The 17,429-nt window shown below is 34.8% G+C and overlaps 1 long non-coding RNA gene across 2 annotated transcripts in view; it reads right to left on the minus strand.

Moving 5' to 3' along the window:
- Positions 1 to 12,079: 12,079 nt before the first annotated feature.
- LOC125414805 (uncharacterized) overlaps positions 12,080 to 17,429 on the minus strand; it is a 90,023-nt gene continuing 84,673 nt past the window's right edge. For both annotated transcript variants that reach the window (XR_007236383.3, XR_015735322.1), the window contains 2 exons: positions 14,180 to 14,368; positions 12,080 to 13,358 (listed from right to left, as the gene is read on the minus strand). This is a non-coding gene — a long non-coding RNA (uncharacterized LOC125414805). The remainder of the gene's footprint in view (positions 13,359 to 14,179; positions 14,369 to 17,429) is intronic.

A 17,429-nucleotide genomic window follows, 5' to 3' on the forward strand; every position in this document is an offset into this window, starting at 1 on the left:
ATTTATTGATTATTAGTTATTAGGGCTAGTAAATACAATGTGGAAAAAACATAAAAAGTAATCATAGTATCTTTTTCTATGTTAACTTTTCTAGCTTATAATTTGATATGCTTCACATATGTGTGTGTGTGTGTGTGTGTTTGTGAGTGTGTGTTTCTATTTGGGGTTAATTAACAGCTATCTCAAGTCACAAAAGAAAAAGATATTTTGAAGAGTAAGCCAGTGCTTTGCGCATTTATTCAGAGTGTTTGGGCTACTATTTTATGAGACAATACAACATTAAAAATCTTGTTTGATCTACAAGCAAAACAAACTGAATCAGAGGTACAGCCCGGACCAGACCACAAAACCATAGTCAAAGTAAGCAAATGTTCTTTCAAACCACTATGCTTTTAAATGTTGGTTTAGTTTTGAAAAATGGATAATGAAACAAGAACCTACTATGATGTTCCCAACCCTATATAAGCTACCAAGGAAATACAAAGAATACATGTTAAAGGATTGATGTATGTTTGACACCCAGGTTTGAAGCTACAATATGATATGCATATTTTAGCTAAAATTTTCAGAAAATTTTCACAAAAAAAAAACAAAATGAAAGCTTCCCAGTGTCACTCTCCTTGCTAAGAATTATAGATTAACACTAACTTGAGCTAGACTTGGTAGTTCATAGCTGTATCCTCAGGACTTGGAAGAGTGAGGGAGGAAGGAGACTTTTCAGTTTTAGGCCTGATTGGATGACATAGTGAATTCCAGGACTAAGCAATAGTTTAAGACTGTCTCAAAACAAAATAGACAGAAATAAGCAAACAAAAAACAGCAAAAGTAAAGATAGAAGAATAAATAGATAATCACATCACATTCTGTACTTACCCAAAAATATTTAATTTGCACTTCAGTGGATTTTGCATATTACCAAACTGCCAACTTCATTTCCTGTCCCCCAGCAATTAAGAGATTAGCACCCATTCATCTATGTTTCAGGCTCCCAGCCAACTCACGCTGGGACAGTATGTTCTGTTGGTGGTCCAGAGTGAACAAGTTTCCTGGTAATCACCATTCAGATCCTGACTGAAGAACTGATGGAGATGTCAAAGGGATCAGTCAGAGTAACGTGGTACCAGTCCTCCAGCTATTTGAGTTAATACATTTGATCTCACAGGAGGCTGTAATGTCCAGGTCAGAAGCCTGAGTGAACCTGATGCTTACATAAGAAATGACGAGGAGAATGGGGCTCAGAGACTACATGGAAGGAGAGGGTTGACTCTCTGATTTTCTCACCCATTCTCCTATCTGTGGCCGACTTAACTGAATTTACTCTTTAAGGGATCCACTAACTGAATCGGAGGCTCAGCCTAATCCAGCCCACAAAACTTCAGTCAAAGTAAGTAGAAGTTCTTTCAAACCAGTATGCTTTTGAATGTTGGTTTAGTTTTGAAAAAAGAATAATGAAACAAAGAACCTATTATATTCCTGACTCTATGTTAAGGAAATAGGATGAACATATGTGAAAGGAGTGATATATGTTTGACTTCCAGGTTTGGAACTAGAATATGATATGCATATTTTCACTGAAATTTTTAGAGTTTATGATTTATGTAGAATTTTTCAGCTATATATGTGGTGACCCAAGATAACACTGCAAGTTAAATGTATTAGTCATTTTTGTAGGCAATTGAAATTTGAACTTCTAATAAATAATTTTTATAATAGCTTTAAAAGTTTGTCAATAGGCTGAATATTATCTAGGGAGAAATTAGAACTGCTTGTACAAGTCAAGAAAAATCAAAACGGGCTCGTGTCAGAGCTATGATAACTCAAATTCTTTATACCACTTCTTATAAGCTTCTAAAATTCTCACAGTACAGTCCCTGTTCCTAGTAAGTATCCATAGACAAAGCTAGTGGTAGTGAAGCAATCCACATGGCTATACAATGTATATCTCCAGGAAGGACCTGAGTTAGAATTTACTCCCAGATAACAAAGATATCCTAGGTTACCAAACTTTGTAAACATTGGTGAAAACCTTTGCAAATTGGGTAAAGATTTAGAAGCTTCGATATTTGGTTATGCTTCCTGAATTTTTCTTGGAAGTGCAGGATTTGACAGTCTTTCCTGCGGCCGAAATGGAGGTGTTGCTTGTTCCCATGATTTATCACAGAATGAAATGCCGTTGACATGCAACTTGCATTTCGGACTGAAATATTTAGCCACAAACTTTGACTTAGTAGACAACAATCAGATAATAAGCAAGCAAATGTTTCTAGAATGCAGAAGCTCCATATACCTTCAACTTTGTCTTTTTTAGCATCTACTACACAAATGTGGAAGTTTTTTTTAAATGCAAAACTGCTTCCTGTTTTTCTGAAAGCAGTGCTCTAAATGAATGCAATTTAGGCTTTAAGGATTGTTTGCAGTAAAATATTAAAGGTAGAGTTTGATTTGAAATATTTAAATTAAAGATGTCTGTAGATTAATTTCAAAATTAAAACTCATAATCAGATGTTAATTCTAATTATTTTCACTTTCATATAAGTGTAAAATTGTATTTTTCTCTCTAAGGTAACATAATGAACCATGAATCTAAGATGTGAGAAACTGTATACTAATGAACTTATAATTCCCTTGTGTGCATGATGGGAGTTCTTTTTTTTTTTCTCAAAGCATATCTGAAAGTATAAAGAATCTTTTTTAAGTGTTTGATTAGCAGCAAAATTAGTGAGCTAGAAACATTCTTCCTAATACAATGGGGATGTAGGGGAGTTGGAAAGTCTCCAGGTGAGTATTTGGAAACAGGGACAACTTAATTGTTCTGAGAATGAAAGACAAATTATTGATTACATTTTTCCCAGGAAGACATTCTCTTTAAAATTAAAACTGATTTTGTTGGTGTCTTTGGCAAAGAAAATGCTATCTTCTCTCGCATAATGCTCATCACATAGCACTTAGAAAATGTTTAAAAATTAATTCTAAGTGCAAATATGTCCTGTAATTATAAATCTCTTGGGCTTGTTACTCATTTGAACTCAATGAAAATTAAGGTTCTTCTTATTTTTTCTTACAAATTAACCATAGTCAGAAAAGATAAAGATGGATTCATTATTTGGTTTTTTTATGAAGGAAAAGATTTTTGACATTTTGAACCAATATTACCCTTTTCTGTATATATTTTAAAAATCTGATTCCGAAGAGATAGTGATTGTGATTTACTGAATTTGAAATAATTAGATCTTTTTTTATAATGTCTCTTTAAACATATTTTGAACTCTAAACCTGAAAATGATAGCATGAAGGGGAGGCAGAGACAGGATGAATCCCTGCGACCTGAATCTCTTCCAGTTTAGCTGAAGTGATGAATCCCAGATTAGGGAAAGACTCATCTCAAAAAGTGGGGTGGCAGAATATTGAGGAAAACACCTGGCACTGATTTCTAGCTTTCATATGAACACACATGTACAGATGTGCTTATCTGTGGACATATGTGCATATATATATGCAAACATATAAAATAGCAAAATTGCTTAAATATTAAATAAAATGTCTAGTGAAGTATTTCTTAGTTCTAATTCCACTCTAACTGGAGGTACAAAATTTCTGGGCAGCATAAGAAATTATGCTAAAATAAGTTATTTCTGCATATATGGTGGGCATATATTTGCATTACTGTTGCATGTGCTTTACAAAGATGTGAAAATGAATCATATTTCTTTTGAGTAACTAGAAATTTCAGTGTTCCTACTTGTGAATAAATCAGATGAAAGAACATTTTAAATGTTCAAAATCTGTTTTGTGCTTCTACACAACTAAGAGCTCTTCCAACTTACAAAAGAAAAAGCAATATCCAGGCTAGGCGTGGAAGGGGAGATGGTCAGAAAGGAATAGGTATAAAAAGGATGGGCTTGGAATAGTCACGTGCTCACCAGGAGCGTGTGAAGAGCATCATTAGGTGGTGCACAAAGAAATTCCAGAATGAGGAATGTGGGAAAGTCACACATTTTAATATCTATGGCGAAATTCAGTTCTGAAGATGCTGATGGAAAGGAAGAAAGAAAATTGTTTCCAAGCAAAGTTGACATCTAGAAGAACAGCAGACCTCCTCAGGCTTTATTCTAATATGGCAGTACATCTACTTAATTCCATTGTGGTAAAACATCTATACACATAAAATGAAATAAGTCCAAAATGAATTTCAAAAGAACCACATAACATGGAAACTAAAGGGGAAGAGATGAAAATTAGGGAGGAAGCATGCTATTCAGGTTTCATGGAAAACTATACAATTATGTTTCTGTGTTAGAACAACATTGTGAAGTGATCCTGGGCATACAATATATATCATTCATGTGTGTATGTGTGTGTGTGTTTGTGTGTGTATTAGAATTTTCAAATGTTGGGTTAACAGGTCCTAATAGTATTAAATAAACTCACCAAGTTACCAAAGTCTCCCAATGCTCTAACCCATGGAGGACATGATAAAATGGTACATTTAAGGAAGGAAACTTTGATGGAGGTCCATGGAAAGTTGGAACGACAGAGAGCTTGCTGTGATAACCCAGACAATGAGGCCAATGAGATGTTCAGAAGGCAGAGGTTTTGCTGTCAGCCAGACAAGCTGAATTTGATCTCTGGAACAGACACAAAGCTAGAAGGAGAGTGCTAACTCCATAAATTTATCCTTTGACCTACACACATGTACCTTGGTATACACACATCACATATACACCATGCACAGGCACATACATGCAGCAACAATACACACACAGAGCAATAATACATATACACACAACAATAATACATATACACAAGGAAATAATAGTATTAAATAATATACACATAGCAATAATACACAAACTTTATTGTTTGTGCATTTATAATATTGTTCTATAGTAATAATACACGCACATGAAAACACACATACATATCCATGTGTATAGTAAGAAAATTTGAATCTGAAAGAGCAGAAAGAATGGGAAGCAAGCTGCTGTCAGAAATGAAATAAAATATTGTATAAGCAAATACATTTTCAAACAATTTGAACTCACTGGTATCTATGTACCAATTTTTCAGATATTTTTCACTTCCTTATTCATGACTAGTTTTGCCTAAAGTTTTATCCCTCCCTCTTTTCCTCCTTCCCTTCCTCCTTTTGTCTTTTTCCTTCTATTGTAGCTTTGTCCTGATTCCCAGACTGTCATTAAACTTTGGGGCTGATGAGATTTTTATGTCCCCTGAGTCCCTGGGACTTAAGGCATGTACCTAGGCTGACCTATGGGATGAAATTTCTTTCATTCCATTTCATTGTTTGATGCAAGAGTCAAAACAACAACCGTCTAATAAGTCGAGCTGAAACGTTGAGTTGAAATTTTCTCCTACTTTCTCCATGTTCTGAATGAGGTTATACAGAATTAGCATTTCTTTGAATATTTGGTTGACTTTAGAAGTGAAGCCATGAGTTTAGCTTTTGCAAGATACACAGTTATGTAAGTTGTCTATTTTTTTTTCCCAATAAGTTCTCAGGTTACATGTTTGAAAGAATTTGAATGCTTTACTGAGTTTATCAAACAGTGGTTAAAGTTCTTAGGATGTCCTTACATTGTTCCTTGATATCCAGTACACATACTGATAATCTCTTTCAATTTCTAACACAAGCCATCATCTGTGCTTCTGGTTTCTTTCATAATCAACTTGAATATAGGCTTTCCAAATTCTATTGATCTGACCAAATTTCAATGTTGGTTTCCATCCAGTTTTCCTGTGATGCATATTTCTACTGTCATTTTCTCATGCTTTGTGGTGAAATTACATTTTTTGACTAATTCAGTTGGGGCCTTAGAACTTTGATTGGAGTCCTTTCATTTTAATGAAAACTTGAGAGTGCATCCTTTTCTCCCTGAGTGGTTGGGATGCACTCTGAATTTGGTACGGCTACTTTTTGCTGCGTACAACTTCGGAAGGTTTTATGTTCCTAGTTAACTCTCATGAAAATGTTTAGTGGGAAAGACATGGCCACAGCATATTTGGAAGTGAAGAAACGAAGACAGACGAACAGAGTGCTCAGAATGGGACTTGAAACTAGAGTTTGCTTTTAAGTCTCTTGCTCTTCCCACTGTGCCATATGGATCTTTGGGCTACTTCACAAGTGATCAGATGCTGAAAAGCTGAAGAAACTCATAATGAGACAACATTTTGGATATAGGAAGAGAAGGAAAATCTCTTTACAGGAGGGGTGTTTTGGTGGGTTTTTTTTCCACCTTGGTGAATTGGAGCTGTTCATGGGAGATCAGATGATGTCATCTTAGTTTTGTTCCCTTAAACACCCTGAACTATGCCCCTAAAGACTGCTTCACCTGGAGGAATAGCACCTCTTCTTTTCTGTTTCCCAGCCACTGTAGTGGAATTGGGCTAAATATGGCTTCATTTACCTTCCACTTAAACGCTTCCGTATTCAGTTTCATGTGCCAGATCTAAGAAAGCAACAAGGAACAAACAGAAGAGGAGGGAACAGTTCTAGAATGTAGATCTCAGAAGAAGCAGTTGTGTTAGTAGATCCTGGCTGCCAGATATGGATCCAGAAAGTCTTTGGAAACTGTGATTTATAATGAGTCATAACATATAAAATAGCAGTTTTATGACTTGAGCGCATCAGAGTGTTAATAATGGCTATATAAAAATATTCCCAAAATTTAAGGAGAGGAATAAGAGGCAAAACTTGCCAGAAATTGGGAAATATATTGGGAAATTCATAAATGGTCCTCATCATCAAATTTAATTTGGAAAAGTTATTAAAAATTGCTTTTGGAAGATGTGCTTCCTAAGACAAGACAGTATGCTCACCATCTAAGCTGACACTTGGGAAATAATGAGAAAAATAAACAAAATGATCCTAGACCTCATAGGATATAGATGTAATCCCAGCAATCATGAAACCTAGATAGGATGCTGAGTCCTGTGTTATCCTCAGCTATACAATGAAACTCTGTCTCAAAATAAATAAAAACCCAAATCAGGCAAATAAACAACAACAACCATAAAATCCCCTCCAAAGACTCTAAAAAAATAATTAAAATAATGCAAAAATAAGACCAGTATTGATGTATGAAATAACAAACCAAACCAATGTATTCAGCAGCTGATTCAAATAGCCGCAGATTTTGGCTTGCAAAATAAGAGGCTGTAGATACTAGACATAAATAGTAGGAAGCAATTAATATTCATAAAAGTATGCAATGAAACACTGCTTCCTGTTATAGAGAAGAAGAAAGATCAGTGAAAAAAAACCAAACACTATTCAGATGCAAGAAGTCATTTGACTTAAAAGGAGAGAAAATACAAAGAAACAAATTATCTAAGGAGAAAAAACCTCATTGATGTTAGGAAATGTTTGATGGTGACATGCAGGGAATATCTGAATCAGCCAGGAACAGAGGAAAAGAACAATGTATTTGAGAATTTTAGTCACAGTTGGGTGAGGGGAGATTGGCTCTAAATGGTTCAGTAAGTAAAAGTGCTTGCAAACAAGACTTATGACCCAAGTTTGATTCCTGAAACTCACGTGGTAGAAGTATAAAAACAATCACAGAACACTGCATTCTCGGCATCCATTTGATTGTTGGTATGATACATGTGTTTCTACACCTCCACAAATGAATCAATTAAATAAATAAATAATTTCATAAAGCAAACTATATGGAGAGAAAATTTGAAATCAGCTCTATTCTCTATATATATCCTCAGAAATACGTAGACATACGCACATAGAATAGGTATGCATGTCAAGATGTTCAAAGGTCTCCTAAATAGTATTTATACATTCTGTGTTGAGGTGTGGATCCCAGTATCCAGCTTAACACAGTGATATGGGGCAGCATTACTCAAATCAATATTCCAGGGAACATTTTTTTCCATTTAGCTGTAAGCAAAGTATCTCAGTAAAATAAACTTGGAAAGTCCAGGACACTCAACCCTAAGCAGATGCCAATATGACAGTACCTCTTACCACCTCCTACATGCAATGCAAGATCTTGTCCCTCATCAGCTAAGGATGATTGAGTTTAGTCAACATGTATTCATTTTACGATGCTATTAATCTTGAGGGATATATAGTATTGTTCCCCACTTTACACTGACGTGGAAACTGAAAACCAGTAAGATGAAATTCTGTGTTTTGTTATTGAAACAGCTGCAAATGAGAGACAGGACTATTTCTGGTTCATAGTCTGTGTTATTAATCTCATCAATAAAAACAGGAAGCAGAGTAAAGGGAGCATGAAACATTTTTATTTCGGTGGAAACTTCTCAGTATTCTATACCATGCTGTTGAGCATGATATGCAAAGTATAACGTGACTAGTAATGTGGATTGAATAACATGTGTGTATGTATGCATGCATGCATGTATATATATATATACATTAAAACAACATACAGTTATATAATAGAAAATTCATATAAACAATAGTAAATACTTATAAAACTTTATAATTTTTTAGACAGCTAAAATAGCATATTCTACATAGAACTAGGACATGCATTTTATATATTTCATATTCCTTGGTAGCAATAAACTAAATTAGCAACTACTAACTGTATCAGTTACATCATTGTAGCTGCTGAAGTGGGATCTTGAAATAATGGCCCTTAAAGGGATGGATGTTAATATCTCTCTTACAATAACAATTTGCAGAGCAGATAGAGTAGACCCTTGGAGACCAGGACTTCTACGTGCTCACTCCAGACATTGCTGTTTTCACCTGGGGTCAAGATGGGGCGGTCCAGATCCTTCCTCCTTCAGGTCTGCATTTTAGGAATCAGGAAGAAGACAAAGATTTCCTCTAACAGTCGGTGTTCTCATCCCTTACTCAGCCCTTGGTAAGATGGTTACACACAGTTACAAAAGCAGCTGAGATGTGGCACTCAGTCAAAATAAGTGCCGCCATATAAGAAGACGGTAATAACTGGAGATGTGGGTCAGTCTTAGGAATTTTGGTAAGGTGGGGAATTCCCCTAACTCATGTCAAGGTTAAAAATCATAATCATATTCACAGAAAAACTTAGTACAGTAAGATTCTGCCAGACCAGTACCCAGAAGAAAATATAATGCTTTAATGTTCTTCATGTTAAGCAAGAAAGAATGAAAATAGATTAATTAATCATTCCAGTAAAAAAAAATAGAAATAATTTTTAAATGAGTATAAAATGTCAGGAATGAATTAATAAAGATACGATTGGAGATCAATAATTTATAAATGAGAAAAGAACAGTTGAGTGATAAATTTAAATGCTAGCTCTCCAAAAGATCATTAAAAGAGATAAACTGCAGAAAAGGCAAGCCAATAAAAAAGAAAGATGCTAATCCTCGGCATTATGTATGACAAGGGGATATAATCACAAGAAGAAAAATAATTCTGTGCTTACACAAGAAACCAGCAGTGTCTGCCAGGGCACCTCCCATAGACCAGGATCCTCATTGCTTAGTGCTTAAGGAGCGAGGCCCCCAAAAGGCATCTGCCAATACAGTGATTCATACGTTAATCTGTTATAGCAACAAAATCAAATTCAGCCTAAACAGTCTTGGAAACAGAGTGAATAAGAACTGGACATACTAGTGTTTTTCTCCATTTTGAAGGCTGAGACAGGAAAATAGGGAGTTCAAGGCTACCCTGAACTGCACATTGACTTTTTGGTCATTTAGGGCACTATCTTTTCTTAAATAACAAAATAACAAAGAAACTGCAAAAGAAAGAAGGATGTTTATATTTTTTTTAGTGCACTCTATATACCATTTTCTTTATTCAGTACTTTTTGCTTTTAACATTCATTTGTATTTAGTGTTGTGTGTGCATGTGTGTGTTAGTGTATGCATGTGTGCATTCGCATACATGTGTGACTATACGAAAACATGAAGGGAAATTCCACATACACACATTGACAAAAGTTACTAGATTATTTTAAAATCAAGTTAGGGTCTTAAACCAGAAAACTTCTCTAGGCAGCACTATTGCACATTAATAAAAAATCAACAACAGCATATATAGTTAAAAGATTGTCTTTATCCAATAGCTTCTAATATCTATGCTAGAATGATAAAGGTATGAATCAATGGTAAATAGAATATAGATAAATAACAAATAGATAACAGATGAATAACTAAATTATAAATAATATATAGATAAAAATATAAATAAATGGTAGGTAAAAGGTTAAAAAAAGACAAGTAATTCCAAAGGTATTGCAGAAAATTCAACTAATTACTACTGAGGAGAGATAGAATAAACAAACAAGGCAAAAACTGTAAAAAAAAAATTAGGATCTAAAGAACACAACCAATACTCACAGGCATACATTGACATATAAACCTGATTAAATACATATTATAATTACATAAAAAATGAACCCATACCAAAAATGAATCTTAACAGATTCCAAGCACTAAGACTAGGCTTCTAGCTACTGTTATTTTCAATAAAAAAATAACTAGAACAATAAATAACTAGAACAAAAAATAACTAGAACAATAAATAACTTAACTGAAAATTAAGCCATTTAATCTTCAATAACATAAGAAAAAAGTCAGTAAAGGCTAGATGACCTATATGAAGCACCAATAGAACAGAGAAAAAAAAATGGAATGAAGATAAAGTCATGTTTTCTAGAGAATCTTAAGGTCTCATGTTACAGAAGAAAGGGTTTGATACTCAACATCCAAGCTTTGTTCTCAAGAATTCTCCTAGCAAAGGAAACAGCACATTAAATATCATACAAAATAGATTGACATAAAGAATAAAGAACATAAATAAGTGAAATACAAAGCACACATATTATATATACATTCAACCCTACACAAAGTTCTTTTCTGATTTTGGATAATAAAATTACTAACTACCTACAGAATTAATCAAATAAATAAAATAAAAATACACTTATTAATTTAAGAAACATTGCAAACTTCATTATTAGTCCTACTGATAACTAAAAATAAAAATATTAAATGACATTATAAAAATATCCTTAATAAATAAGGTAAAATGAACTATAAAATTATAAGACATTCAAAAATACATAAATATTTGAATAGTATCATACCTGTTTTAAATAAATAAATTTTGAAAATTTTTCATAAGGGAACACTATTTCAACTGAACCCATCAAGTAACTTTTTGAAATACTTAAAGACAATTAACAGAGATTTTACAAAAATTCCATCAAAAATAATGAAAATAATGAGAGGAAACAATTTCTATTCAATTGTTGGCTTATTAAAATAAGCAAAATATGGCAAAAATATTACAAAAATTAAAATCACAATGAACCACTTTCATGAATATAGATGGATCTGTGCTGACCAAAATATTAGCAAACTAAATCGAGCACTACATTAAAATGGATCAGTTTTAATGGGTTTTTAACAATAAAAGAATACAAATAGTCAATATTAACATCAAAAAGAGTAAGAAAAGTTGTCACATAAACAAAATAAAAGCTCAAAAACCCAATCATAAAGCCTTTAGAATTCAGAGAACAAATGAGATCTTCATTTGAAAATTGATCAGATCATTAAAATATTGTACATAGTTGCAGAGATTTAAGAATAGTCAAGAGCATAGGTCAGTAAAATGATTCGATAAGTAGAGGCACTTGTTACGATGGCTATAGCATGGATTTGATTCCCAAGCCCCACATGATAAAAGGAGAGCATTGTCTGCTACAAGTTTTCCCATTTTCTCATTTGTACTGTGCCCCTACATACAAATGCCCTCGGCACTCAATAAACAAATAAATGTAATTTAAATGCTTTTTAAAAATAGTCAAGATTCTTATAAAAGAATAATGAAGAATGTCTTTATCAGTTATTGTCAATTTGTGATCATTAAAACAGTATAGTTTTGATAATGTAATATACCGAAGGGACCAATGTGAACTCAATAATATCCTACGTTCATGTAGTCATATGACTAGGGAGGGCCACAGGCTATGGGAATGCAGGGAAGTGGTTCCATTGGATACACACATACACACACAATTAAAATTCCAGTAGAATAGAACAAGGTTGTAAAGCAATAAAAATCAATAAGGAAATTAACTATTTTAGAAAAAGGCAATGATTTATTAATCAGTACATATCATTAACATTACATTAAGAAGAAAATGGTAAGTTAAACAGCATTACAGTTCAGTTAGCAAGCTTAACTGTACTAATTTGAAGGATGTTTGGCTCAGCGAATGTGTTTGCTTTACAAGCTTGACAACGTAAGTTCAATGTCTGTGATGCAAAAAGAATCCATTCCTGAATATTGTCCTCTGACCCATGCACATGTGGCCTGGCTTGCACAAGAGCACGTGCACACACACACACACACACACACACACACACACACACACACCGCACCACATCACATCATATCACATCACAGAAATAGGCAATAATAATAATAAATAAAATAGAAAATGAAAGATTACTTGGTGACTAAAAAATATCATAGATAGAATTAAAATCAAAATGTATTAGTAAATGACATACACATATGCATAAATTGACAGTACCCAAATTCATCGAGGATATATAAGAACATTTGCAGATCTATATGAAAATGATACAGACTAGTAGAAAGCTTGGGAAAGGACTTTAATAGACTGTTGACAAATGAGCATGTCCAAAGGGCCACTGGCTGTGAAAAATTCCTCTGATTACTTTGTTCATCAACTTAATGTAAGTCAGAAACAGACTGAGGTCCCTGCTAACCTCCCAGAGTAGAGTAAAGAGACAGAGACAGTACTGGTGAGGCTGAAGTGCAGTTGAACCTAGCCCAGTGCTAACAGAATACAACCAGGGGAGGAAAGCTTAGAGGCAAGCTCTACAGGCTTATTAAAGAAACACATGAACAACTGCATTCATTAGAAATAAATATAAATACTCATATGCATGTATACACAGATGTGTCAGTTACTGTAAAAACAGTACTCATTTTAACCAAAAGCTGGGGGACTGAGGAGCAAGAAATTTGCATAGATAGTAGCAGGAGCAAGACAATTGCAAAAATTTTGTAATGAAGTTTAATACTGCAAGTTCTGAAAGTAAGCAAACTATTATTATCGCCAATATGGATAATAACCCAGGGCACATATTTTGTGAAAGAACCCAGACAATCCAATAAATAGTACATAATTATGAACAGTTGAAACAAGTTCACTTCTCTTTGCTTCTACGAAGGACAATATTTGTAAGCTACTTCTTTCCCAGGACAGAACATGAGGAGTTCTTCCCAGCTGCTGGTCTGGTGAATTACAAAGTTGGGCAGCTCACATCCGTATGTAGCTCAAGCTCCAGGTGATCTGACACCCTCTTCTGGCCTCCCAAAGCACCTGCAGAATGTGGCATGTATTCATACACACATATGTACAAGCGAAAATAAAAACACAAATAAAATGATAGAAATGAAAAAAGGGTGTTAGAAAGCAGTTAGTCCAGCTACAATTGAAAGCAGTTTAGAGCTATCTCAGAAACTAAAATCAGAACTAGTTTACCCATTCCATGCAACAAATTAAGGTAGTTTTATGTATACTATGAACTTTATCTTAAATTGAATAAATTTGAATACTAATATTGTCTAGAGATTGTATTCAGTAGTGCAGAGGTAATTTCCAACATCTGGTGAATGCAGTGGTAGGTGTCCTCAGTGCCTAGGAATGCCAGCATCACTAGATGTCATTTGAATATTTTTATTTGATTTAGCTGCTAGCACCTGTAAATAAACCCATTCTCAATCCTGAAAATTACTTGTATATTTTGTAACCAGAGACCTAATATTACTTAGAGATCTAAAAGATGGTGGGCAACTTATTTTAATGCTACATCCAGCCGGATTCCACACGCCATCTGCATTTTGAACGTACACATGCAGTAAGACATAATAGAATCATTATTAGCTACTTCCAAACAGACCCTGACAGGTCCATCATGTATCAATCTGGGGACCCTGACAGATTTACTTATTATCTGACTGCCCCATTTTCTGAATTTCAAAAAAAGGCATGGTTTCAAAAACTAGATGGATAAAAAGAGTTTAGGAAAAAAAAGAAAGCATCCCAGAAGGAGTTGTCTTGCATCTCAAGGCAGGAGGCCAGGGAATGTTCATTTACACAAGAAAGAAGGGGTGGTAATGAGTAAGAAATGATGATCTTACCAGGGCAAGGCTCTGTGTTGGAGTCTGAGAAGGAGTTTGGGCAGGTAGTGTTGGAATGAATATTGAAGCACTTATCAATGGAGGCTCTTGGCTGTATAACACTCAGTAGAGACAACTGTTTAAGAGTATTTGGAGAAATTGCATCATATGAAAGCTGCTCCCCGGTTGACAGAGAAAGAAACGATGACACTTTAGGAAGAAGAAAACTTAGTGGTAGGGACAAATGATTAAGTAAAAGAAGAAGAATGTAGTAAATCATACAATAGACTTATGATATTTATAAATAAGTATCATTCTACCCACATCTCCCTTTATCTTTAATTATATTTCCCTCGAAAGAAACAACATATTCTAGTTTCATTAATGGTATATCATGTGACACAGAGAACATTTATTTCTGTTTGAATTTGGTTGCTACTGGATACTGATATTTCAAAAATAAACAGGAGACTTCCCGAAAAGGAAAGACGATCTATGTGACACAATCTGCAATTCAAGGAAAATTATCATAATAAACCTATCATACATATGCAATATCTTGTACTTATCATACATACGTAGTATGTTGCTTAGATCTTTAGTGCTCTTAACAAATGGGAAGCTTAGAAAGACTCCCACAAACAAGAGGAAGGTAATTCAGATTTTAGTTCAAGGCCCCAGCAGGAGCTGTACAATTCCTTCCTGAGCTGTTTGTAATTTGAAAATATCGATGATTTATATATGCTACACAATGAATCAAAATGGTCATCAAGAGAGTGACCGGTAAATATTTAATGGCTTTGTGAGCGTCAGACCTATTATTTTAACTTGCTTCCATTATATGTAAAAGGAATATTGAAAAACGGCGGTGTTTTCTGCTGAAGACATCATGTTCCTGAGGCCTCGCTGCTCATAAAAATTTTAACGTTAATAGCAACCTTATAAATTATTTCATCCTAATTTTACTAATGAGATCCAGGTAGAGAGAGGTTAAGTGATTGCTCCCAGTCAGGTTGGCTCTTACCCCCTTTAGTTTTGTTGAGATTAGGTTTCGCCCTACTCCTAGTTACTTCTTATTGTAAAAAACAAGCAGTGGTCAGGCTGTGCCTTGACCTAGGATACTCCGTTGTACAAAAAGCTTTTTGCACTGTTTTAGAGGCAGATGACTGCGACCTCTGGGAGTACCCATTACCCGCAGGATTTTCTGGGTACCACCTGTCTTGTTCCAATTGATAAATGACCCGTTCCTTGTAGTAGAAAGGATGTCACCTATTAAGTTTTGTGGGGTGAACTGAGACTTTGTGGGCACATGGGCTTTTTAAAATCATCACAGGGAGACTAGATTCAAGAACTCATAAGACTCATTAGATCAAGGAAAAATTATTTTTTCTTCACATGAACCCCACAAAATAATGGGTATCTAGTACTATGATGGCAGGCCCTCATATCAATCTATAGTCTGTTACCCTGGCCTGAATTCTTAGTTATCTTATCAATAAGGACTCTATTCACAGTTCCATTACCCTACTTATAAGGCCTTTGGGATGTTGATGCAGCTTCCGGAGCTGATATTCATTCTGTAAGCCACACGCATGTCTAAAGATATATTGCTACACTCACTGTGTGTTGTGTGATGCATGATATAAGACTTAACATTAATAATTAAGGTTAAAGCAAAAGAACCTTCGTTTGCCTTAGACAAATGACCCAGGGGTGGGATTATCTAGCAAATTACTTTAGTTGAAACTCTCGACCCCTGTGAATTTGTTGTTATTCAATAAATTCTAACATTGTGGAATGACACAGATGTGTTCCTTTGTAACCCAGAGCACACGTGACAGTTTTCTCTCACGTTTCCTCCCAGTGTGTTGCAGTCTAGCTTTTGCTTTGGTTATCTTTCCTCACTTCTAGAGTGCACCAGCCCCCAACAGTGCATTTTACTTACATTCTCAACATAACCATGGAGAACTGGGTTCTATTTTAAGTTGGCTATTTTTATTTGCTCCATTTTGGACTCTAGTACCTGGGAAGATTACTGTCTTGTTAAGGAGGTTATCTAAACACCAGCTCTCTTGTGCATGAGTACACATCCCGAAACTTACCTAAAAAGAAAATTTAATAGCCTAGAAGAATAATCATAGTAATTATAGTGTGGTATAGAAAAACAAAATGGGTTCAATTTCCCTTCGCAAAGCAAAGTATGTCCTTACAGGAAGATGATCTGAATTGAATTTTCCTTGCCAGTCTTTGGTCCTGTACCAAAACCTATGTTTTCCTCATGTATCTTCTGGCTGTGCTATTCATAATGGGCTTTGCCCAACACTGTCTTGTTCAATGTTGTAAAATCACTATCTGCTACATACAAGCTCATCTTGCAGAGGGCTCATCACGTTCATGCCCATTTATGATGCTGGGAAAATTCAATCAGTTGTTTTCCCCTGAGAAATCTATTTCTTCAGCAAGTATCTGTTAAGGACCTGGGCTCTTCTTACCATCTTAACAAGCCCTGGGAATATTTTAGTGAGCAAGAAAAATATGTTTTTCTTTCCTTACATGGCATTCAGTCCAGCAAGAAAGCAGGTACTTAGATAACGAAGACTATTATGCTATTTGTCCTGATCCAGAAGTTACAGAATCTAAGATGGACCATAACAAGGAAAGCTGATTAGTTTCCAACAGAAGTTACTCTTAAAAGGGCATTGGCAGATGAATAAACAGGTCCCAAGTACCACAAGCCAGCTTCCATTTTTACATTTGTATTTGGGAACTCTCCTTTCAACAAAATTACTCTGGGAAGAAGAGTTCTTAATGCATTTCATTTGGAAACTAAACTAAGATTTTTGTTGTTTTATTTTTTGTTGTTGTTGTTGTTGGTTGGTTGGTTGTTTTTTTATTCTCCAGAACACATTTGCTGCATTTAGATTTCCAGAATTTCTATAATAGGGTCTTAAGCTCTAAATATTAAGTCTGGTATAGACTTGTTTTTCTAAGGATGGGTCACTCTCAGAATTATGTCAGTTAGTATCGTCTGTGAGTTGATAGGCTTCACCGCAGTCTAAGGGAAACAATCACTGGAGAAATGGGGACTGTGCTCAAGTGTGCATACTTAAAAGTTGCCCTCATTGACCCATATGGATGGCCATCATTGTTTATGGATTCACAGTGTGACTAAAATTCTCTTCCCTAATTTTGTGCTAATTGTCTAAAAAAAAAAATTGCTGTAAACGTGCTTTTCAGCTGCCTGCATGGCAAAGGCTCACCTTGATTATAT

Source organism: Myodes glareolus, chromosome 17, assembly GCF_982192425.1.
Source record: "Myodes glareolus chromosome 17, mMyoGla1.1, whole genome shotgun sequence".
Taxonomy (NCBI): Eukaryota; Metazoa; Chordata; class Mammalia; order Rodentia; family Cricetidae; genus Myodes; species Myodes glareolus.